Raw genomic sequence first — 25,029 nt, 5'->3', positions numbered from 1 at the left:
ATTTTTGTATTGTAAGCTGTATGTTGTGTTATTGTATGATGTATATCATAGTGGATGTTTAGCGATAGTTGAGACATAGAGTGTGTGGCTGAATGCCAAGGCGTGCAAAGAAATGTCCGATGCAGCTATGGTTTATTACTGTGATAAGTTGTATGTTAATGTTATTTTTCACCATTATCATGATTTTAGAAATAAAATTCATATCTAACATGCTATTTCAAGATAATAACAGTGTAGGAAAGATTTAGAAAATCTAGTCTGTCCACAGGAAAGAGGAATTGCTTATATTGTTTTTAACAAGAGTTTATGATATGAATAATGAGTAATGTTTAAATTTGGCTCTTTGAAATTTATATAAAAAACCTGTGAACCTGAAATTGAAACTGGTAACTGAAACTATGCGGAAACTATGTCAGATTGTTGGTAACTGAAACTATGCGGAAACTTTGTCGGATTGTTGGTAACTGAAACTCTGCGGAAACCTGTTGGAGTCTTATTAATAACTGAAACCTTGCGGAAACCTGATGGATTCAAAGTTAACCGAAACTCAACGGAAACTTGTCGGTGTGTCGGTAACGGATACCTTGCGGAAACCTGTTGGAGTGTGGGTAACGGAAACCTTGTGGAAACCCTTAGAAAGTGGGTAATTGTAAGTTTCCCTTATTGCAGAAACTCAATGTAAAAGAACGGAAACTCACTGGATTCTAGGTGGAAACTTAGTTTCAGTCCACTTTCCACAAGATTTCCGCATTGCAGAAACCAAGTTATTTTTGCTGTGAACATCAGCAGCAGAAAGTGACCGGAAGCTACATAAGCTAAATGATCAAATGATGGATGCTGTCATTGCGATAAACCAGCCAAATCCCAAACTATCTATCTATCTATCAATACTAAAACTTGTAAAGCGCTGATATCAAGGAAAAGTGCTGATGTGTCTGAGAAAAAGAATTTCACTGATCTAGAGCTGAGTTGAAAAAGTGTGTCTTGAGTTTTATTTAAACCAAGTGAGAGTGGTCTGGGATTTGATATGGATTTGCAGTTTATTCCACAGGCATGGTCCAACACATTCAAAGGCTCTTTCGCCTAAGGTCTTTGTGTGTGATGTTGGTACTTCTAGTGGAAGCCCCTCTTTGGATCTGCGCGACGGACGTGGCTGGTATCTGTGAATAAGACTGGACAGGTAGGAGGGAGCTGATCCAACAATTCCCTTCAAAACCAGAACCAGTATCTTATACTGAATATGGTACTTCACTGGTAACTTCCTGGTTTCGCTAGCAACCCTGACAGCAGTGTTCTGGACATTTTGTAGTTTCTGATTTTTGTTGTTGTTGATTTGTGATTCCAAAGAGGAGAGAATTACAACTGTCGAGGTGTGATGTTACCAGTGCTTGGGTCAGTGATGCAGCTGTGTGGTTGTTGATATATCACCTGATACGTCCAATGTTGCGGATGTGATGGTAGGCTCGCTGGAGATGAGGTTGACATGTGACTCAAAATTGACCTGACTGTTTAAAATGACTCCAAGGCTTCGTACTTCAGAGCGTGGTGTGATCTCACAAACACCAAACTCGATTTGTAGCAGTGAAATTCTTGGTCGAAGATGTTTAGGACAGAGAGTCAACAGTTCTGTTTTGTCTTCATTCATTTTGAGGTAGTTACATGTCATCCATTTGTTCAACGCATTCCTGGACTTTCTGGAACGATGCTTTAACGGACTGTGTTTGGAGAGGCTGAAAAGCAATGTATATCTGCATGTCATCAGCGTACAGATGATATTGTAGGTTGTGCTTTCTTGCAATGTCACCTAGAGGGGATTGTATATATGGTGAATAACACAGGGCCTAAGACAGATCCCTGGGGTACACCGAATGAGAGATCAGCCTTTTCTATACACACTGACTGCTGTCTACCTGACGTGTATGGCCTGATCCAGTTAAGTGCAGCTCCTGTGACAATGTTTCTGTTCTCTAGAACTCTAAACAGGACATCATGGTCTATGGTGTCGAAGGCAGCCCAAAGGTCTAAAAAGAATGAGAATCAACTGTCAACAGATTTGACATGAATCCGATAGAGATCTTATGGGACTACATGGACCAACAAATCAGAAGACTACGGGTGACACCTTACACCGTTCAAAGACTGGAACAATGACTCCTCCAGGGATGGTGACGGGTCATGCCTAACGCCAGTAGTCGTCTTATGTCATCAGTACGTCGACGTGATTTTGGCTTGTATTGAAGCCAATGGTGGTCAAACTCACTTATTGATTCAACATTTGATGACATTATGCAGGAAAAACCGCCTTGTTAATTTGTGTAAATGTTCGGACTGTGATACCAGGCGTCTGTCAGTTTCACTCAAACGGCACTTTCGACTTTGTTTAAAGTGAAATCGTGCAAATTTGCTGTAGAATTGAATACTCTTTTGACATTAAACGGATGTTCATTCAGATATGCTTTCTTTTCAAGTTTGGTAGACCACACTGTATACTTTCTTTGGAGCACTAGTTTATATTAAATGTGGACTAACACTTGTTCTATAACATTATTACCTTTACCACCACATGACATGTTGCTGAGAAAGACCAGACTACGGAAAGTCCCTATAAGAATGGATTCGCAACATGGAATTGAGCAAAAAAGGTTACTTTGACAGAAAGGCCAAAAAGTGAAAAACGAAACAAAAACAATACATGTATGTACATCCCATTTATCCAGAACGTGCAGCCAGCTATAAATTACCAAATGAAAAGCTTCTTTTGGAATAATGCAAAGAATTTATTCATGTTAAAATGCAATTGATGTTAAAGGTGAAAGTGTGTCGTATGGTCCTGTGTATAGAGCTCAGGTCACAAATCGGTTAAGCAACTTTTGGGCGCGGAGAGGTAGATGGGTGAGCGTGTTTGGCCGCCTGACTCCTGAGAATTTCTTGGACTTCAGTCCTGCCCCACAACGAAGCACATGTGATACATGTGGTCTCACCTTAGGCATGTGAGTTTGTTCAAAACTTGCCTCTGTACACCCAGGAGAAAATGGGTACCCGATGGGATAAGTCATGTGACTATTAACCTTCTAGCGCCTCACCGGCAGCTTGGGTTATAAGGGTAATAATAATCAGATTGTAGCGCTTTGAGCGTGCCCCTCCGTGGTACGGAATTCAGGGCATTACAAATGCCTTCATTAAAACAGAATTGTATACTTACAAATTGCTTACTAGCGTATGTAGTCAAAATATATACACTTATGAGGTTATTGTCCACACAAAACGTGAAAGCTCTTTAGAACCTACCGAGATTTATCGGTGAAATACTAAACCCTAACCTCCAAGAAGACTAGTCCCCGTCTCCATACGACTAATCAATCAGAACGCGAGTAATGATCTCGGTGCTTCGATAAAAATAATCCAAATACTTAAATTGGGCATTATGTCATTGTTTAGAAAATCATGAAAAATATATATCATCATTTTGAAAGTACAAAGAACATAGGTAACTGAATTGTGTTTCCTCATGTGATGTTTCTAATAAGGATAATGCCACGGACGATGAGAGATTCAAATACACTGTCATCAGAGAGAAATTCAACAAAATTTATCTAAGTTCAAATGTCTCTAAACATACCCAAAAATATATAATACAAAAACAAAATATGAGATGCACATCTTTAGAGTCTCTATAAAAGACATGTGTAAGCTAAATGAGTTTTGTGCAGTGGTTTTTGAGGAGAAGTGGATAAAGTACACCACCTGTTGGATGGAACGAACAGGCTGAATAGAACAAAATATAAACTAAGTTCAAACATATGTAAAAGGAAAAAATTAAGAAATTGGATGAACAAGGTATGATATGCACACCTTTAGAGTTCCAATGAAACACACGTAGAAGCTCAATCAATTCTGTTGAGCAGCTTTTGTGGAGAAGTGGATAGACTTCATCCCCTACAACACTATATTCAGAGAGAAATTCAACAAAATGTATCTAAGTTCAAAGGGCATTAAAATTGGAAAAATAAATAAAATACAAAATCAAAATATGAGATGCACGCCTTTAGAGTCCCTATAAAGCACATGTGTAATCTAAATGAATTCCATAAAGTAGTTTTTGAGGAGAAGTGGATAACGTACATCCCCTGTTGGATGGCACGAACCGGCTGAATAGAACAAAATTCTATATATGGCGGGGGCATAAAAAACAAACACACATTACACGAAGAAACAAACACCAACATATCCTCTTTCTCCGGCGCTGTACTCAATCGTTGTTCTTATTGGATCCTGTACTAAAGGTACACAATTACTGGACCATCGTCACCCTCGTCGACATCGCAGTAATCATGTGAAGGGGGTTTTGGTGAACCTAGATGTACTTTGACACCTTCTCTGTCCGCTGTCATGTCTCTGAAACACACAAATACATACAAAGTATGCCATTTCCGAAACATATGCAACTACATATTATTCTCTGAAACGAACCTTGAAAAAGAATTAATCATTGTTTGAGCATCATTCTAGCAGGTGGTGACCAAAATAACGATAACTATTTTATGGATAACACTTCTTTGTGCTTGAATTCCGATCTCCTCTATTATTTAGTTCTTACAATTCAGAAATCTAGTTTAAATTCTTTGCGTACTCAAACGTACTTTAGGCAAAGATTAACATGTTCACCTGGTGTCTCTTCTAATCTTCACGCAGAGAGGTTTTATATGACAGTAAATTTTTGATAAAAGAACTTGATATGACTGGTTTATCAAATAATGTCAAATATAAGGCTGAGGGCGTTTCTCTTTTCAGCTTTCACCAAAGGTTTAGGACAATATTCAAAACTGAAATCAAATGTCATCTGACCTTCTCACTGATCTGTGCTTAGTGCATATGAATCGGAATGTCTGCTCGGAATGGTCAAATCTAAACAGGAAAATTTGGCCAAGACGTTGAATTCACACTTCAGGTATGATGTGTGTACTATGATACCAATCATTTATGTGCAAACAAGTACCCAGAAATAAAGATGAAAACCCAGTAAAATGGTTTAATATTTGCAACAAGACTCTATGACAAGAGTACGACTTCAATTTTCCATTAGTCTACTTCCCCTTACTGCCTTACATGGCGCTATCATGTCGCTATTTACCCTTATTGAATGTGTGCAAACCTATCTTAATAGGGGGTCATGTATCTACACAGCATTCCTAGATAACGAGAAGGCCTTTGACCGAATATGGCAATCGGGTCTCTTTGTTAAGCTTTATCATCTGGGTATAAGAGGTAAAATGTGGTCTCTGCTACGTCACTGCTACACTTCTATGTATGCTTGCGTCCAGTATAAGGGTGAACAGTCTGATACCTTTTCTGTTAAACAAGGCATCGGTCAGGGTAGAGTTATCTCAGCTTGGTTATTTCTCGTGTACATAAATGACCTCATAACTGAGCTCCGGCAGGTAGACACTGGAATATGTATATATAACGTTAGATTGCCATGTGTACTACTTGCTGATGATACTACACTTATTAGTTACAGCCCTAAAAGTCTACAACTAGCTTTAGACACAGTTGTTAATTACGCATCCAAATGGCGATTAACCTATAATGCATCAAAAAGTAACATTGTGGTGTTTCAAAAAAAGAAGCAACTAATGCGTATGCATGCTTATCATCTTGGAGATCATGACATACCCCTGTCTGATAGTGTAAAGTACGCGGGTGTTCTTCTCCAAAGTAATCTTTCTTTTAAACTATATATTGAGGAGAGCTGTACTAAAGCAAGGCGCAGCTGTTAATTCCCTCCTCTCTGTTGGTCTAAACAGTAGGGATTTGCATCAGTATTCAAGTAGTAAGATATGGAAAAGAATGATATTAACAACGAGTTTTTATGGCTGTGAATTACTACCCAATCTCCATGGTAAAGGCCTTGAACTAACTGAAAGCACTCAGCGCTACTTTGCCAGGATTGTACAAGGTTTTGATAAACGCTCTCCTACTGACGCCACCATTGCTGATCTAGGACTCTGGAGCATGGTCGGCTATATAGATAAATGCAGACTACAGCTGCTTGGGCGTCTCTGTAACTTATCATGTGTCCCAATCTGTAAAACAATCTTTTGTGCATCTACCTCACTCTATTATTCTCATACCAAGAACTTAGACAGTTTATGTGGAGTACTTCTTTCAACAGCTAAGAAATATAACTTACTTCATTATGTATTTGACTACATCTGCACAGGAGAATTCCCGGCGAAACATAAGTGGAGAAAGATTGTAGTAAATGAAATCAGTAACCACGAGGAAGAAGCTTGGAAATATAAACTATCATGCAGAGCTGACTTGTCTAGATATTCTAAAATCCATACATCACTTTCACCTCATGTGTTATACAGCATGGTATTTTTATATCCAGAACTGAGAGAAGAATTGCAATATGTAATAAGGATTGGATCCGGAAGCAAACTATCAAAAGAATGTAAAAAATGTAATACCTTCGCTAACGATTTCTATCACCATGTTCTACTAAACTGTGTATCTCTACTTTCAGAGAGAGATGTATTTTTCTCAACTCTAATCGATAATCTTGATATTGACATGTATATCAAAATAGAGATGATGGAAGAGCATGACATGCTGGCATTCTTTCTTGGTGCCAATAACAATGATATTGATGAAATAACAAGGCATTTCACTATTTTAGAATTCTCAAAGTATCTGTATAAACTAAAAGATATTCTCAATTACTTGTGGTAATAATCTAGCCAATACCTGACTGCTAATAACCTGTATATATTTGGGGAAATGTTCCCATATTCTATGTATGTTTATGTATATATATATATGTGTGTGTGTATGTTTGTTGAGTATTCTGTTATTTATATAATTATATAACCATGATGTTTTGAGGATCTTCGGACCTATCTGGAGGAAATAAAGACATTCATTCATTCATTTATTCATTCATAAGGCTGAGGGCGTTTCTCTTTTCAGCTTTCACCAAAGGTTTAGGACAATATTCAAAACTGAAATCAAATGTCATCTGACCTTCTCACTGATCTGTGCTTAGTGCATATCAATCGGAATGTCTGCTCGGAATGGTCAAATCTAAACAAGAAAATTTGGCCAAGACGTTGAATTCACACTTCAGGTATGATGTGTGTACTATGATACCAATCATTTATGTGCAAACAAGTACCCAGAAATAAAGATGAAAACCCAGTAAAATGGTTTAATATTTGCAACAAGACTCTATGACAAGAGTACGACTTCAATTTTCCATTAGTCTACTTCCCCTTACTGTCGAGAAATGTATTCCAGCATGTCCAACCTTTGGTGTCAACAGCCTTCAAACAACATTTGTTCCTAGCCGTGATTTCTGAGGATTATAGAAATAGACTTACCGGTTTTACTTAATGTTTTAACCTCAGTGTGACATGCGTCACTCCTTATGGAAACTGCAAAGATAGTGTACTTCACCGGCAGAAGGATATCATATCAAGCACATCAGTAGTATTGCCCTGGCAGTATATTTTATGTCACAACAAGCATAATGAATGTAAATCAAAGATTTGTTGTTGTTTCCTGAATCGGAGACGTACTTATTGCAAGATAAAAGGCAGTACTCATAGCAAAATATAATCATCAGTTAGTTGTTTGATCGACATTCTCAAGTTGGTGAGTCAATAATGAAGCAAACAGCTTTGTCGATAACAACAACTAAGCTGTTGTCAGAACATGCTGTGTACATATAATTATCAACACTTGGTTGTGGTCCCATTTAGTGTTGTTTATGCATGTGTTACGAGAGTGTGTCTTTTTTGTAATTAGTGATATCATTGATTAAGTGATAACTATTATGGGTCACAATGTTTTGAGTGTGGGCTGTGTTTGATAGCGCCTCGGAGTTGGTAATTGACAGAAAGATTGAACTGAAAAAGCTTGAAAACCCTACTCATCCCTCAAAACCATTCCTCTTCTGACATTGCAAGGCACGCAAGACTTGTACCCCCTTTTAATGAGAAGAAAGTAGACAAATACTTTCTACATTTTGAAAAGGTAAAACTCAGGATGCTTATTCGGCCTTGTCGATACAGCAAAGTTCAGACTATGATCTTGTCAAAAAGACACTTTTGAAAGCTTATGAGTTAGTGCCTGAAGCTTATCATCAGAAATTCAGAAATGCTCATAAAAGGGACAATAGGACTTTTGTAGAGTTTGCTGGAGAAAAGGAAACTGTTTGATAGGTGGTGTAGGTCTAGGGAAGTCACAGATTTTGATGGTTTGAGACAGTTAGTTTTGATGGAGCATTTCAAGCAGAGTGTTCATTCTGAACTCAAGACTTATTTTGGTGAACATAAGGGTGATGAATTACATGAGGCAGCAATGTTGGCAGATGGTTATTGTTTGACTCACAAGAGTTCTTTTAGGTCTACGGGTAATACCAAGGTTTCTGGCCAAAAGGGCTTTTCCCTGGGTAAGACTTCAGGACATGCAGGTTACAGTGGTGTTAAACAGGTTCAAACTCTTCTGACAAGCAGTCACATTCTTTTCAGTCTAAGCCTAAGACTACCAGTGGTTCTGATCCTGTTTGTGCATATTGTAAAAAGCCAGGTCATTTGATGTCTGCATGTTACAAACTCCAGTTTAAAAATCAGGCTGCAAGTTCACCAAATGCTTTTCTGTCTATTGCACCTAAGCCTTTCTTTCCAGGTGGTTCTGAGGAGAGTTTTATTTGTGAGTGTAAGTCCCCAGATTCAGTAGTTCGGAGGGAGCATTTGCCCTTTGTTTCCTAGGGTTCTGTGTCGCGTATGGGAGGTAATCCTACCCCACGGCCTATTATTATCTTGAGGGATACTGGAGCTCTTCAATCTCTGATTTTGAAGGATATTTTGCCTTTTTCTGATGAGTCATCAGCGAATTCGGATGTTTTGCTTCAGGGTATAGGTGGCAATTCTTCTGCTCCTCTCCATTTTGTGAATTTGACTTCAGACCTGATTTCTGGCGACGTGAAAGTTCCGGGTGTCAATTCGTTGATCGGTAATGAGTGAGTGAGTGAGATTGGTTTTACGCCGCTTTTTGCAATATTCCAGCAATATCACGGCAGGGACACCACAAATGGGCTTCACACATTGTGTCCATGTGGGGAATCGAATCCGGGTTTTCCAAGTCTAATATACTAGGTCTAATATATCTTTCTGATTAGACTAAAATAGATTATTACATCTTTTGACTTTTCAGTCCTACTGACCTTGTACTCCTTTCTATTACAAATTAAGTACAGTGCTTCTGTTTGGGGTATGAATATGTACAAGGAAATCAATTATATACAACATAAGGTCATCAGAGGACCACACTGGGGGAATACGCACATTAAAGTCGATTTTGGTCACCTTTACCTTATCTTCAAGGCCACCACGACACTTTCACCACTTTTTAAGTTTATGTAAATGTGATATCTCATAAACCGTTGCACCCATGTCTTCAATTATGTTGACAGCCTACATGTACATTGGGTGATTATGCACACACTGGTAATTTCAGGCATCTTTTATGTGACCAAAAAATATAAAGTAGCAAATATGTTATAAATATTCCATTCTTTAGCAGCGGGGACATTGCCATATTAGTGGCAAGCACTTATTATCATTATGTTTAACAGATTAAAGATAGTATGCAGCAGAGAGGATTTGGGTGATCCTGGCACAGTCAGGCTGGTAAAGCTCATCATCAGCTAAGGGCCCTTGCCCCCTCTACACGCAGCCCAGACAGCGAATGGGACTTCTCTGGACACACTAGTCGAACCCACCAAGAACCTTCCGGAGAATGTGAAGGCTCCCAACACTGCAGCATTCTGCATTACCGAGAGTGTCAGAAGGGCTGCGCTCCTGGGGAAGAGTCCGGGCACTCTCCTGATCTGCGCCAAGAGATCAGGAGGTACCAAACCAAGGGCACCGTGAACAATGGGGAGCCTGACGACAGTGTACTTGGGACGCAAGCGAGACATTTCAAAGGCGAGGTTTCCGCATATTTATCATGCTTTTCCTGAATCTTGCCAATCACATTGCTGTCAAAAGAGACAGACAATTCAGTGATCTAAATAAATTCATTGGCTTTATTAAAAAAGGACAAGATCAGGTTTGTTGGCTAGAATAATTCTTCTGAGGCTGTATATGGGCCTATTCCACAGAAGCTGGACATGTTCAGGGTCGTACCATGGATGGACCTCGGAGTCAAAGCCACAGATATGGCGGAAACGGTAGTAAACGCAACGAGCCATGCCATCATGTTTTGTCCAATCAACTACTCCAAAGGAAAAATATAGGAATGGCAGCAAAAGTATTGGTGGATTTGACCATGTTTCCAGCATTTAGCTCTGAGCTCTAGATTTTCTATAAGCGAGCTTTATCATTCTGGTCAGTCGGTCAAGACTCTGGATGTCTTGCTTTGTCCAATCAACGATTCTAAAGGAATAGGAGAGGACTGGCACAGCAAAAGTATTGGTGGCTTTGACCTTGTTTCGACCATTTAGCTCTGAGCTCCAGATTTTCTTTAAAAGATATTTGTAGTCGGCCTGAAGTTTGTCTTGAATCTGGGCATTCTAGAGCTTGTCTCGAACATGCATTCCAAGATAGGTGGAGGCCTGATCTTCGACCAGATGCTCAATAACCCTTCCCCCGTGTAACTTGACTGATTCACCATTAACTACCTTGCCACGTTTCAAATGAAGGGTATTGGTGACTTTGACCTTGTTTCTAGCATTTAGCTCTGAGCCCTTGAGGGCCATAATATCCAACGTAATTTTGCGTGGAATACTTATATCCCCATTGTTTTCAGTAGGCTGTTGGCTTATAACGGCCTACTTATCGGCAGCCCAAACTATGATTAACTCCTGGCAAGCACCAATCCGTTGAGGGATCAACCCCATATTTCAACACAAATACGTTCGTATGCATGCCGTTTGTATGGATTATTCGTGCCTGTGGGAATGGTGCTCATATTTCTTTAAGGAGCAGGTTTACACAAAAATTAAACATTTTGTCACGCTGTTTTTCTGCTTTAGGATTTAATGTAGCTCGAAAAATATTATATTTGCATATTCAGTACAACAAAACTCTTATGTTGAAATATGCATATACATTTGAAAATTTAAGTTGAACAGCTGGTAATAATTACATTAGAATATGTACACACATTTTCACTTCTCCCTCCTTAAAATAAATTTAAAAAAACAACAAAACCTGAAGTTTTTGAAAGGCATTTATAAGTTGGATGAACATGAATACATGGCACGTTTTATGGATAACAACTTCTTTTTTATTATGTACACGACGTTTCAGAGCTAAATCTTGCTCCTTCATCAGGTGAATGCTGAGTCAGTACAAAGTCGCTATAGTGAATTACGCTAAAGACAGTGGCGTTGTGATATCTCATACCAGATTGATGAAGCATTGGGACAGTCCGCGTAACCCGACATACACCATTCGAATTACAGTCACTAGAGACTCTGCTGACGTCATCATGGATGACGACTCTTTCTGGCCTGAAAACGTGAACTGTCGGGAATGGGTTCCGAATAATACATGGTACGGCGATAATGGACATGAAGGTAACGGACAGTAATATATGTCTTGCAATTTATACATACTGATTCTTGTAATGTTATTATCCCGAGTCATTACATGGAATATTCGTGGTGTTACAAATTGTTTGCCGGAACTCAAGTATAAACTGGATAGCTGTGATATACTGTTCCTAAGTGAACACTAGCTGAATGACAATCAGAAACCAATTCTAACTGATCTTCATGACGACTTCCATGTGTATGTCAAATGCCAGCAGAACCATTCTTCACCTAGGGGAGCTGGTGGAGTTGCATTGTTCATCAGGAAGCAAGATAGTTGTAGTGTCTCGATATTAAATATACCGAACAGTGAACACATCATTGGTGTTAAGCTGACTTAATGTGTCATTCCAGTGTACATAGTGCGACTCCCATCGTCTAATGTCATGGACACTGTCCACGGAGAAGAACTCCATAATGCTATGGATGTATACGATTCCTGTTCATATCATGGACAAACTGTAATACTTGGTGATTTTAATACTGACCTTCTGACTCTCTCAGCATTAAAACCTCGAGCTAAGTGTTTGCAGAGAGCTTTGAAGGAACGTGACCTGATCTCGATTGTACCACTAGACAATCAACATGCTTACACCTACACTAGTAAATGTAGACAGGTTAAAACTATGATCGATTATGTTTTGTTAACACTGATTGTAGAAGTAGCACTGTTTGCTATGATATTGACTATTCCATCCCGTACTCTGTCTCAGATCACTACCCTATACTTATTTGTATGCATGTAACTGATGATGTACGTCAATATCACTATGGAGGTGAAACGTTAAACTGGCGAAAGGCCAACAGCATTGATCTGATGCTTTATCGCTATGAGACTGAAAACTATTTCAGAAATGTCAGTTTAGATACACCAGAGGAGTATATTGAAGCCTGCCATAATTTCATCCTTGATTCATTACATGCTTCAGCCAATATCAGTATTCCTGCTTCAAAATTTCAATCCCATTTAAAACCCTACTGGAAGAGGGATAATTTAAAGCCATGTCATAACGATATGCAACACGCACGTAAAGAATGGGTCCATATGGGTAATCCACGAAATAAGGACGATGTTCACTACGTAAAACATAAGCAGGATATGAGAATCTTTCGGAAGGAACATCGCCGATCAAAAACTAAACTTCAAGATGAAAAGTTCAGGGACATTTATGAAGCAGACGAAGTTTATATTCAGGATTATACCACTAGGGTATGTTATGTCCATTGTTCTGGCAGGTTGATTTTCTGTGTATCAACCTTCTATCTGCACGTGCAGAGGTTGATATATGGATAACAACCTTGGTGGTGCAGGAAACGCACGTGCAACAAGCAATGTACGAGTCCATTCGGCGCCCACGTGGTATAAGTAGGTTAGCACCCTCCCTCTGCGGGTGATATGGATTCAACGCTCTCGCCTGACGGCTCGAGCGTTGAAATCCATATCACCCTTGAGGAGGGTGCTAACGTATACATATACCAGGGTTACAAAAAAGTACAAACGCAATAAAGAACGAGTTAAGACCCGTGTGTATGAGAACGAGACCTGTGACACTCCAGAAGGTATCTGTAACCTATTTGCTAAGTACTTTAGGGATCTCTCCCAGCCGTATGAAGATATCACTTTTGATCAAGATTTTACCTGTTTTGTTAATAGTTTTATTGAAGATCTTGTCACAAGACAAGACGTTGATGACTGTAATGACACCAGTATGAATCTTTTATGTCCATTTACTGGTGATGAACTATTGAAAACTGTAAAATCATTGGAGGCGGATAAATCCCCAGGCCCGGATCATATTGTAAATGAGCATGTTAAATTTAGTGGAAGATCACTCATCAACCACCTTCTTACGTTTTATAATGATATTGTTTCTAATGAATATGTTCCTAAGTTGTTTAGTGTGGGGAATATACTCCCAATCCACAAAGGCCATGGTAAAAGTAAGGATAACCCTTCTAATTACAGAATCAACACACTTTCTCCAGTTTTAGGTAAACTTTTTGAAAGATTGCTTTTGAATAGAATCGAAAGCTGGGCAACAGAAGTAAAGAATTTTCCTCACCCTTTTCAGTTTGGTTTTATTAAACAAGAGACCGCATTATTTACGCACCAAGAAACTATTGCTTACTACAATGAAAGAGAAACGCCAGTATACTGTGCATTTGTCGATAATGAAAAAGCATTCGACCGGGTTTGGCTTAATGGTCTTTTCCTAAAAATGCACAACTTTGGAATTAAAGGTAAAATGTGGAGACTTTTATACATACTTTCCTCATCAATGAAATCACGTATTAGCATTGGCGGACATATTTCGGATACCTTTGAAATACATCAGGGTGTTGGGCAAGGACGGGTCCTATCGGCTTGGTTGTTTACATTGTACATTAACGATCTGTTAAATGCTGCTGATAATTCAGGAAGAGGTTTAAACCTGCCCTGGGACACTACCCCTGGTATCCTACTTGCAGGTGATACAACCCTATTAAGTTGCACACCCGATGGTCTTCAATGTTTATTAAATGTTATATCTGATTATGCAAAAACATGGCACCTTAGGTTTAATGCTGGTAAAAGTGCCTTCCTTCTGTTTGGTGATTATCATAAACACGAGGGGCGGTGGGGTAGCCTAGTGGTTAAATCGTTAGCTCGTCACGCCGAAGGCCCGGGTTCGATTCCCTAAATGGGCACAATGTGTTAAGCCCATATCTGGTATCCCCCGCCGTGATATTGCTGGAATATTGTTAAAAGCGGCGTAAAACTAAACTCAGTCAGTCAGTCAGTCATAAACACGAATGCCCAGAGCTATTTTGGGGTGATCATGTTATTAACCGCAAAACCGATGACGTATGTGCGGGCCTGTACACAAACACTGCTAAATCTACCCTTAGTGGTACTGTTTTAATATGTGAAAAGCTTAGAAAGCTAGTCAATGTTAACCACAGTCATGGATTGTATTTTGGTGGTCTTCACCCTATGCATGCTGTACGCATATGGGAACGTATTGTGCTACCCTGTGGTCTATTTGCCTGTAATATGTGGTGTAACTTATCAACCAAAGAATACGATATGCTTGAATGTGTGCAAAAATACTTCTGTAAAATAGTTCAAGGGTTCTCTAAACGCACGTGCTCAGTCATTGCCAGAGACTGTCTTGGACTTGTATCACTCCGTGCGTATATTGATCAGAGAGCATTATTGTTCATGGGAAGACTGCTTAACACTGATATTAGTTTCATTTTCAAACGAATTCTTCACTATAGAATAGCTCAAGATGATTGTAAGGATAGTATGCAAAACATGCTGAAGTGTAAATCCTCTCCTTTACACCATATGTTATATCTTACCTGTAAATATGATCTTACTGAATATGTTGACATTTATCGTAACTCATCTGTATCAATGGTCAAATCTTGTAAGAGATAAAGTCTCAAAATTTGAAGCAAACGTCGTTACCTCTGAGCTTAACTACAGAGTCAGTCTCCAAAGATACGCTCTCCTACGCAATCCATCTGCTAGTAATAAACTTTGGTTAATAGCTCTTAATGATTCAGATTATTTCTATGACATATCCTACCTTATCCGTGTCGGCACTTTCGCTATACAATATAAAGAATGCTTATGTGGCACATATGCTTATGATATTGTAAAACATGTATTTCTCTTTTGTCCACAAACGGAATGTAACAGAGAGCGACTACTTAGCTCCCTCATTGATCTATTGGATGTTACAACCTTTGTAAGTGTTTGGAATGATGTTGATGATGCACTAGTTTTCTTCTTGGAGGAATGCCAAATGACAAATACTGATCTATGGATTCAATGTATGAAAATCACGAGTAAAGCTGTTCATGAATGGAAACGGTTTTTCATCGCATTTTACTAGATTCACATCCCACCATATATATCTTTAAATGTTTTGTATTGTATAACTTTCATACACTTGTACCTTGTAAAATGTAATATCTGCTAAACCATGCATATGTATCTTTAATTTTGAAGGAAATAAAGACTATCTATCAATAATTGGCTTCGTAATTATATTGTTATCTTTGTACATTCTCCCTCCTTGTATTGTGTAAACATGTTTCTATCTATATATATTCACTCTTAGAGAATTAGCTCTGAAAGAATTAGCTCTGAAACATCGTGTAAGAATAAAAAGGAAGTTGTTATCCATAAAACGTGTCATGTATTAAAAATCAACAACAAACCAGCAATACATTTGGGAAAACCCCATGAACAATCGGTATATTGCCAGGACATTTTCTATGACAGAACACGAGACAGTGTAATTCTCGGTGTCAAAGCATTGATGAAATAATGAAAACCCACTTTATCATCCCATTTGGTATTTCCAACCACAAATCCTCAACTATTGCCGAGATATCTGTCATCATAGATTAAAAAAAAGGATTTACCCACAATACTCTGTCTCTTAAAGAATGATTCCATCAGGTAGTGTTGTGAGTAATTGTATGTGTTAACTTACTGATCCATTTAATACAATCGTTTTATACCATTTAAAGCTCTTAAAATAAGCAGTATATTACGGACATTTGTCTCAACAAACAGCAGATAATACTCACTACCTCAGGGGATATGTATGATGAAATTAAATTGCATATTATCTTCTTGTTTTGGTACCAATAAGATTGTAGTATAAATTAGCAACTGTGATTGCTAGTGGCTGTATCCTCGAAGGGGGTGAAAGTATCGTAAAATTATTGTGCTGAGAGGGTACGTAAGTCCCAAAACTTTCAAAGTTAAATTTTAACTTACCAATTTTTGAACGTAGTATTTTTCTTCTTTTAAATTTGGCAAAATATTGCATACAATCACCAGCGGCTGAAGGGATGGTGTAAATCCAACTAGGGTCATTGCAGGTAACAAAGGCACTGAAAGTCCCCATGGCCATGGTCCCTAATATGGTGATCTATCTTCAGTTGTCGGCGACCTATAGCCCATTTTTATTTTGTATTGTCAATGTAAATGAAATATTTTTTTAACATTTACCAGCTAGTTTTAGACCATCTGTGATATTCTAGATATGTTACAGTCCTTCAATGACTGATTATTTAATAACTTATATTCATTGTGTATGTAGCACTTTTCTCGTCACTATTTTGCTAAAATATTGCCGAGGTGACGTTTAATTTTAACTCACTCACTCACTTTGGTACCAATATGTTGACAATTTATTTTCCACGACCAAGTACTGTCTAACTTTGTATTTTGATTTTCAATCAACAGTTCTCAAGGACATCCGTAGCATTATCTATGTTTGTTAGGAATTACCATAACATAGAAAATGTGTTTAAAATCAAATATAGTTTTGATGCCATAACTTCGAATTTATCCCCATAAACATTCAATGTTGATATGCTTATGCATTATTCATGGTTTACATATATAACAGATAATACTTATGTCATGCATGTGTAGTGTAATATCATACACAAATATCAGATAACATTACAACATTCTTCAACACAACTGATGTAAAGGGGAATAAAGATAAATATTATTTTTGGGGTGAGAATTTAAAAAACCCATTTCACAGCAAGGAAACGTAAAAAACTAGGTTAAAAAACAAAATATGAGCTTTTTCATGACTATTATAACCATCTGATTATTGTGAAGGAAAGCTGTATGTAGTAAACTGTAAATCATTTGATGTTTACAACACTCAGCAGTGTCATGTACTATAGAGATTGAAATTTAATAATATGAATGTTTTATTTTTCATTTTTCATTTTTTCATGTTTGATATGTACTTGCACTATAAACCCTCACAGATGCAAAAAAGATAGATTTCATGGATTTCCACTATTTGTAACATTTTATCTATATTTAAATATCTATATATTATGATATGCAGGTGATGATTGACATAATTCGTGCGTTAATGTTTATTTTACAATTACTTGAATATAGTTTTACACTTCTCTCAGTTTTATACATGATAAATATCTGTGTTGTTGTTCAAAATCCCAATATGTACCATACCCCCATTGTCTATACTTCTATCGACTAGTCATTTGTTTACCTGAAACAAAATCGGGTACCTAAAAAGTTAAAAAGTCAAAATAGAGAATTGCAACAGACAATATTTTTGTCACTCATGCGACAGAAATGTCCATCTGTTTCGCCTCAAGGAACGCACGGCATCATAACTCGTCGTGTTAATGTAGTTAACATATTCAAGTGATTTATAAACATATGCTCAGGATATAGTCAGAATCGTAGTCGTACAATGGGCTTCGCCTTCAGCGGGTATTCATTTTGATGATAGAAATGGTTTCGTAGTTATAACTATTTACCCAATTAGTGCGCATGGGATGTCTGCTTCCTGCCACACAAGTAGCGAAGTTACCATGAGGACATTTGACTAAGAAAGTGTAATCCCAAATATAACATATGTTGTACCGTGAGGACGTCCAGCATTTCAAATAATGTTATGCGAGGAAGCTTTCAAAATACAATTTTTTTCAAATTGCAAAGACTTGAATGTTAAATTGGATACATTAGACACATGTGGTTTTAAACAAAGATTGTTTAAAATGTGGCTCTGCTTTATATTTTTTCTAGCTTTAATATATGCCATTGAAAACAGAATGTTAAATTTTGTTAATGCATTGACCCAAACCGATCACATAATGGTCAGGTTTAGTGATAAGCGTATTTCTTGCCATTTAACTAAATTAATGTAATTAACTCTGGTAAGATCTTTTCTCATTTTGCGTTCATAAAACAACATTTGCTCAATCGTATATACAAAACTCTCATTTGCCTGTCATCATAATGAGAAATATACTACCCTTCAGAAGATTAGAGTCACTTAAAGCACTCACTATGTGTTATGTATAACATTTATGGTTACATCGAAGATGAATCTCTTCACTAACTTGGGGGAACCAACTGAAAACCTTATGCAGATGAAGTGCACGAGGATCATGCATGAAATTGCTGAAAAGCATGTGCAGATATCATGCATGTGAACAGCTGCGTTTTGGTGTAAAGTTTTATTACGAATTCGTCATATTTCACTGAGGTTCATCATTTATTGAACTCATGACAATAATCTTTTCAGCGTTACAAACGTGTTTTACAGTACATCAGTTCACGTGTAAACAATATGGAAAGTTTTGCAAAATTTATGTTAGAACAGTTGACTTAAGTAAATGGCTACATTTACACTAGTGAGTCTAAACTTTTGATGGGGAGTATATTTACCGCCTTGTGATAAGCACTGACTGTTAGTGGCAATGCAGTGGAACTTACCTTTGTATACACGGGCCTTTGAGGAAACAGACACAGCATACGGAAATTGCAACCAGGCCGAAAAGGATTGCTGCACCCACAACCCATATCAGGGTGGCTGAACTCATATGAGGCATCTCCGGCAGAGCTGACAAAAAAAACAAAAAACATACACATGAACACTAATCTAGGGATCATTTCATACCATTCATTAATTAATAACAGATACGTTAATAACCCTTCCGTGGTCTACATAGATACCCACGGATATCGTGAAGAGTAACCCGTCGTGATGAGCTCTGCATAACGCTAATGGTTATATCCCGTGTTGACCCGGCTTAGAATATGTCCACAGCAATCCATTCATGGTCGTAAAAGAGACAAAATAGGGCAGCTTAAATACCTCAATAACATGTCATTTACCAAATGAAAAAACGTGTAAACCTTTTGTTTCAACACACATCATGCTTAATTCGCTTGTTGATCAAGAACATGTGAAATGTACACTAAGTATTTATATGAAGACATTATTTCTGTAATATCCTTCTGGAATTTCCTAAACACAATAACATTGATTTTATCAATACTAATTTTCAATAGCCACTTTTCACAATAATGTTATATTTTATTAATTCGTTTTTGCAAACCATTCTTTGCACTATCTAACATGAAAATGTCGTCAGCAAACATTAATGTGAATAAAAAATCAAGTAAATCAATGTCAATACAACGTTGGTACAAGATACTGTTTCTACTGTAAAATGATGTAAATGTAATTGAAGATGAATACCATTTCGTTTTAATTTGCCCAAAACATACAGTACATCGAAAACAGCTGATTAAACCGTGATTTTGGAAGAAACCAAGTATGTTGAAATTTTTTGAATTATTAACAAACCCATCTAAAGATAGTATTGCAAAAGTATGTAAATACATAAAGTTATGCATGTAAGTACCGAAATGTTTTGTCCAGCTTCCATTTGTAAATGTAAAACATTATGCATATTTCAATGGATAACCATATTCTATCATGTATACAGTGTAAAATGATGACGAGGGGCATATAGCCCAAGTCTTTACTGAATAAAAATTCGAATCGAATCGGTAATCAGCAGATAAAACCTGGACAATATTGTTATCAAGGCAAACAAAAGCGGCAATAACTGACATCCATTTCGGACACTTAACTTGCAACAGTATTGCCAGCTTGTAGCTAGAGATAGCTAAATGTTTTAACATTTTTATGTGTAATTTGTAGTAATCTGATGGTTCTTTTCTTAACATTTAGGGTAAAGCATACGATTTTTAACACAGATTCAAAAGCCAGTTTCAAATCTACAAATACGCATTTTCAACTACCTTTATGTAGAGATACTTAGAAATATGAGGTTTTCCATATAAATCCAATGTATGTACACTTAATTCATTCCTAATGTATGACTTTTTGTCTTCACGATATAGCTGAAATATTGCTGATGTCACATAAACGTCGCAGTCTAACCTTACGAAGACTGACCATCGATCTGTCTATGACCAGCTGCTAAAACTTATCACTTTAGCTGATTTAAATGGGCACACCCCACTCTGTGTTTACTCGCACTAAATGTGAAATACTTCAGAAGGTCTTTTCAGGTACTGATAGATGCATATGTACCGGAGTTTCAAACGCATATTTACATCCTGGTACAAAAACACATTAAGCTCTTGATTAATAAATTATTGAATCTGAATGGTCAATCCATGATGACCTTTGTGGAAGTGACCATTTTCCTACAATATGAACACCGATGAAGCGATTTTATGTTTCTCCATCATCAAGATGTAATTCTTAAAAGGATAACTGAGTTTCATATCATTATAGGATATTTATGTAGCGCACATATCCATGTATCTAGTACATGCTCAAGGCGCTGGCATTTTTCTGCCCTCGATCACTGGATGTCAATCTCAACTGCCCGGGAATCATACAACTCTTGCAGCCACTAGGTTCACCGAGTTGTTGTGACTTTCTCATCCTAACCAGTATCCATTTACAGCTGGGTGAACTAGTCATATAGACACATAGTCACGGTTCAGGTTCACTGCACGTTGCTGTACCCGCAAATAGGTGTTTGCAGATATTCAGGTGGCCACCATCTGGTCATATACCAAAGGATTTGTGGGTTCTTTTAAGTGCACAGGGTTGTTACATCACTGAAAGAGTCTGCACAGTCCATGCAGGTAGCAAAGGTGCTGTAAGTTCCCATGGTCCCTGGTATGGTGATCTACCTCAGTTGTTGGTGACCTATAGCCTATCTTTATATTGCGTGTCCTCTATAGTCAAAATGATTTAGATTTAATTACTAGTTTTGCATTTATATCTGTGATGTTCTGGTTGTTTTACTGTCCTTCGTTGACAGGACTATCTTTACGCATTGCTAATCTATAACTTGTTTAAGTCACGATATGGCTGAAAAATTGCCAAAGTGACTTTAAATTTTTCACTTACTCACTCACCGCACCCGGTCTCCAGTGGGCTCGATAGTTGTGTACAACGTCACCCTGGCGCCTTTTTCAAGATGGCGGCGCCCATAGGGCGCGGCCATCTTGGATCCTGTCACTTCCGGTCAGGGGGAGATCACTCGGGTTCCGGTTCCGGTGGACGCGCACGCATGGCGATGACGTCACGACCGGTTCCGGTGGGTGCGCGCGCATGACGATGACGTCATCTCCGGGCCAAGATGGCGGACGCGTTTCAAGAGGGCGGGCCCATCCGGTGGGATCGCGTGAGATCTCGCGGGATCGCGTGGAGTCTCGCGGGATCTCGCGAGCGTAGACGCCTTTCAAGATGGCGGAACGGACGAGCGGCGGACGGGACGGGACGGGACGGAGAGGGAAGGAGAGGGAGAGGAAAGGAGAGAGGGAGGGAGGGAGAGGGGTGAGGCGGACACGATGGCGTGGCTAGACAAGTGTGTGTGTGTGTGTGGTTAAAAAACATTGTATATAGCATTCTTTCGAGACAGGTGGGTGGCCCTGAAAAGGGCCGTTGGTATGGGTGGGTGAGAGATCACCGAGGTATCTAGGGTGGTGATGGTGGTGCACTGGAGGCCGTGCTGCTGGAATCATCCATGGGTTCCACAAACTCCAAGATACGTTGAAGTACAGAGTACATGGTGTCTATGCGCTCTTGAACGAGAAGGACCTTGTCATGGAGTAGAGCCAGTAGATGTTGGCTTTCAAGTTTACTCACTTTCTTTGGCGGTTCACTTGGCTGGTGGGTGGATGCTGGACGTTTCTGGGTCTTGTTAGAGCAGTTCATGCTCTTATGGTCCTCTTGACCACAGTGGCGACAGGGATGTGGACAGTCGTAACTGAGATGACCTTCGTTTTTTCCACAGTTGTAGCAGGTGTTGTTATCGTGCCTGCTGTTGTCCTTGGTCTTCTTGGGACATACGTAATGGCGATGACCTTGAGCACCACACTCGGTACAGGACACCTTGGGGCAGTGTAGATAACTGTGGTCATCTGTTTCACACAGCCGGCAACGGAAGGAGGCGGAGGCGGGAGACGTCTGCATGCTTCCAGTTTCAGTGAGCAACTGATGAGGAGAGCTGGAAAACCTCGAGTTTATATAGCTGGGTTGATGACGTCACTTTGACGCCTCTGGTTCGCACCGGTTGCATCCGGTTCGCACCACTCTCTCATCCTGATGTCATGGGGTATGACATCATTCCTATAAATAACACATGAGCTCATGGTGCGCACTAGCACGGCCTATTGTGACGTCATAGGGTGACGTGACCTATATAAACCAGGCTCAGCGTGGGTCTGACCAGTTCTCACCATGCCGTCACCACGAATGAACGAAGCAGAGAAGGAAGAAGAACTTGAAGAGGAGCCTGTGCCGTACCAGTTGGAGCGGACAGCCCAAAAAACAGCCAAGAAATTCCGGACTGATACTCAGCGCTACCACCTGACGTTCAATCCAGCTTGGCTGCAGAGGCAACAGCCTGAAGACCTTCCCCGTCGTGCTCAGAGAACAGTTTGATGCCGTGTTAGCAGATTTGAGAGACGATGTGGGCGGACAGGATGGTGATCGTGTGGGACTGGCCCTGGAACACCCCGCCCTGGATTCAGACATTCGAATCACGTTTCGGCGGATGGGTGACCTCCAGGGGGGAACACATCATGGCCGAAGTGGAAAAAGTACAACAAAGCAACCACGACTTACATATCGATGACACCATGGACATTTTCTTACTGCATGTAGAGGATCCTGATCGTATCGGTGAGGGACACGGACGGCCCAGACACCTTATTGGCTTAAACGCCTTCCTAGAAAAGAAACAATGCATCGTTCAAATCAAGAATGAGGATCAGCTCTGCTTTGCCCGTGCCCTGGTCGTGGCCAGTCACCACGAACACCAACCCGATCCTGTGACCAAAGAATGGACCAAGCAATGGAAATACCTGTGTGACCATCGTAAACCAGCGCAGCTGAAAGCCGCCAAGGCCTTGTTTCGGCAACTCAAGATCCCCCGAAGGTCCTTGTACAGGGCGTGCCACGTGGGAGTTGTTCAGTCAACGTTTGGCCCCTTACTATCAGCTCAAAGTCTACTCCCAAGATGTGATGAATCGACTCCTGTACAAGAGTGAAGTGGCTCAACCCACCAAGATCCTTCACCTGTATCATCACCATCAGCATTATGATATCATTACATCCATGACTGCCTTTACAGGGTATCCCTACTATTGTGAAACGTGTGACCAAGGATACGCCCACGCTGAAGATCATCGCTGCACCCGAGACTTTCGATGTTACTGGTGCCAATGTCTTGGATACTGTGGCGACGTGGTCAGGGGAGGGCTCTCCTGTCTCCAATGTGGCGGATGGTTCCGAAACCCGACCTGCTTTGAACGGCATCGGATGGCCTCCGCCAAGCATCCCAGCACTTGTTCCACCATCCACACGTGTCATCGATGTCTGGCCAAAGTCAACGTGAGGAAAATTCAGGGCATGGCCTACCACCAGTGTGGCACGAATGGGGACTGCAAGATTTGCAAAGAACCCTTGAAACCCAACCACCAGTGTTACATGTCCGTCATCGAACCACCCGAAACTAAATGAAGACGGTGAAAAAATGGATGAAGACAAAGAACGGCAACAACGTCAGTTCATCTTCTATGACTTTGAATGTACTCAAGATCAAGGGACTCATGTTCCCAACTTGTGCGTGGTGCATCTAGGATGTGGAAAATGTATTTCCGAGGCCTCGGATCAACTGTGTGACAAGTGCCCCTGGCGTAAGGAAGGAGAAGGGCCGAGTCGCATCAAAGTGTTTCGGGGATCGACGACCTTGAAGGACATGGGCGACTGGCTGATGCGTCTGGCGGAAAAGAAAGAGAAGCAGAAGAAGAAACGTAAGGCATCCCAGCAGCAGCCGTCAGGCGTTACCTCGAAACAACCCAAACGGTCATCACCAGAACCCGATGATGATGTAGAAGAAGAACAAACTGATCGACAAAGAACAAGGCGGCCGAAGGCGACATTTCTTCCTACCCTCGATGATGGCGACGGTTGGTCATTGCTCACAACTACCGTGGGTATGATGGACACTTGCTCAGCAGTACTTTCATCAACATCTCGTGAAAGCACCCCAGGTCACACTTCGAGGGAATCACATCTTGCAGATGACCGTGGGACGCCTTGTTTTCAGGATTCACCAACTTCCTCCATACGATGGCTCTGAAGCAGTTTCCAAAACGTTTGCCTTGGCGGAACTCAAGAAAGGCTACTTCCTCACTTCTTCAACACCGAAGCTCACCAAGGCTATGTGGGTCCATATCCTCCCGTGTCTACTTACGATCCCACAGCATGTTTCCTGCTGAACGTAAAGCTTTCTTGGCCTGAGTAACGATGCATGGGTGGCTGAAGGGACTATCTTTGATCTGGATGAAGAATTGTTAACTTACTGTCAGAGTGATGTGGACATTTTTCGCGTCGAGGCTGTGCTGCATTCCGCAACATATTCATCCAACAGAACAACGTGGACCCTTTCTATGAAGCGGTGACTCTACCCATGGCTTGCATGCTCACCTTCGAAAACAGTTTTGGAACCCGCACCATCGCCATCCTACCTACTCAGAGGTTATCGTCCCCAGCGTCGCTACTCGCTTCAGTGTCTCC

At 39.9% G+C, this 25,029-nt stretch overlaps 1 long non-coding RNA gene across 1 annotated transcript; it reads left to right on the top strand.

Moving 5' to 3' along the window:
* Nucleotides 1-1,001: 1,001 nt before the first annotated feature.
* LOC124266382 lies at nt 1,002-22,218 on the top strand. The gene is made up of 3 exons (XR_006895753.1): nt 1,002-1,013; nt 3,711-3,712; nt 21,813-22,218. It is a non-coding gene; the product is annotated as an uncharacterized LOC124266382 (long non-coding RNA).
* Nucleotides 22,219-25,029: the final 2,811 nt, after the last annotated feature.

Source organism: Haliotis rubra, unplaced genomic scaffold (assembly GCF_003918875.1).
Source record: "Haliotis rubra isolate DU_JTF1 unplaced genomic scaffold, ASM391887v1 Scf1251, whole genome shotgun sequence".
Classification (NCBI taxonomy): Eukaryota; Metazoa; Mollusca; class Gastropoda; order Lepetellida; family Haliotidae; genus Haliotis; species Haliotis rubra.
The sequence above is the reverse complement of the archived record's forward strand: the minus strand, read 5'-3'. Positions and strand labels throughout refer to the sequence as shown.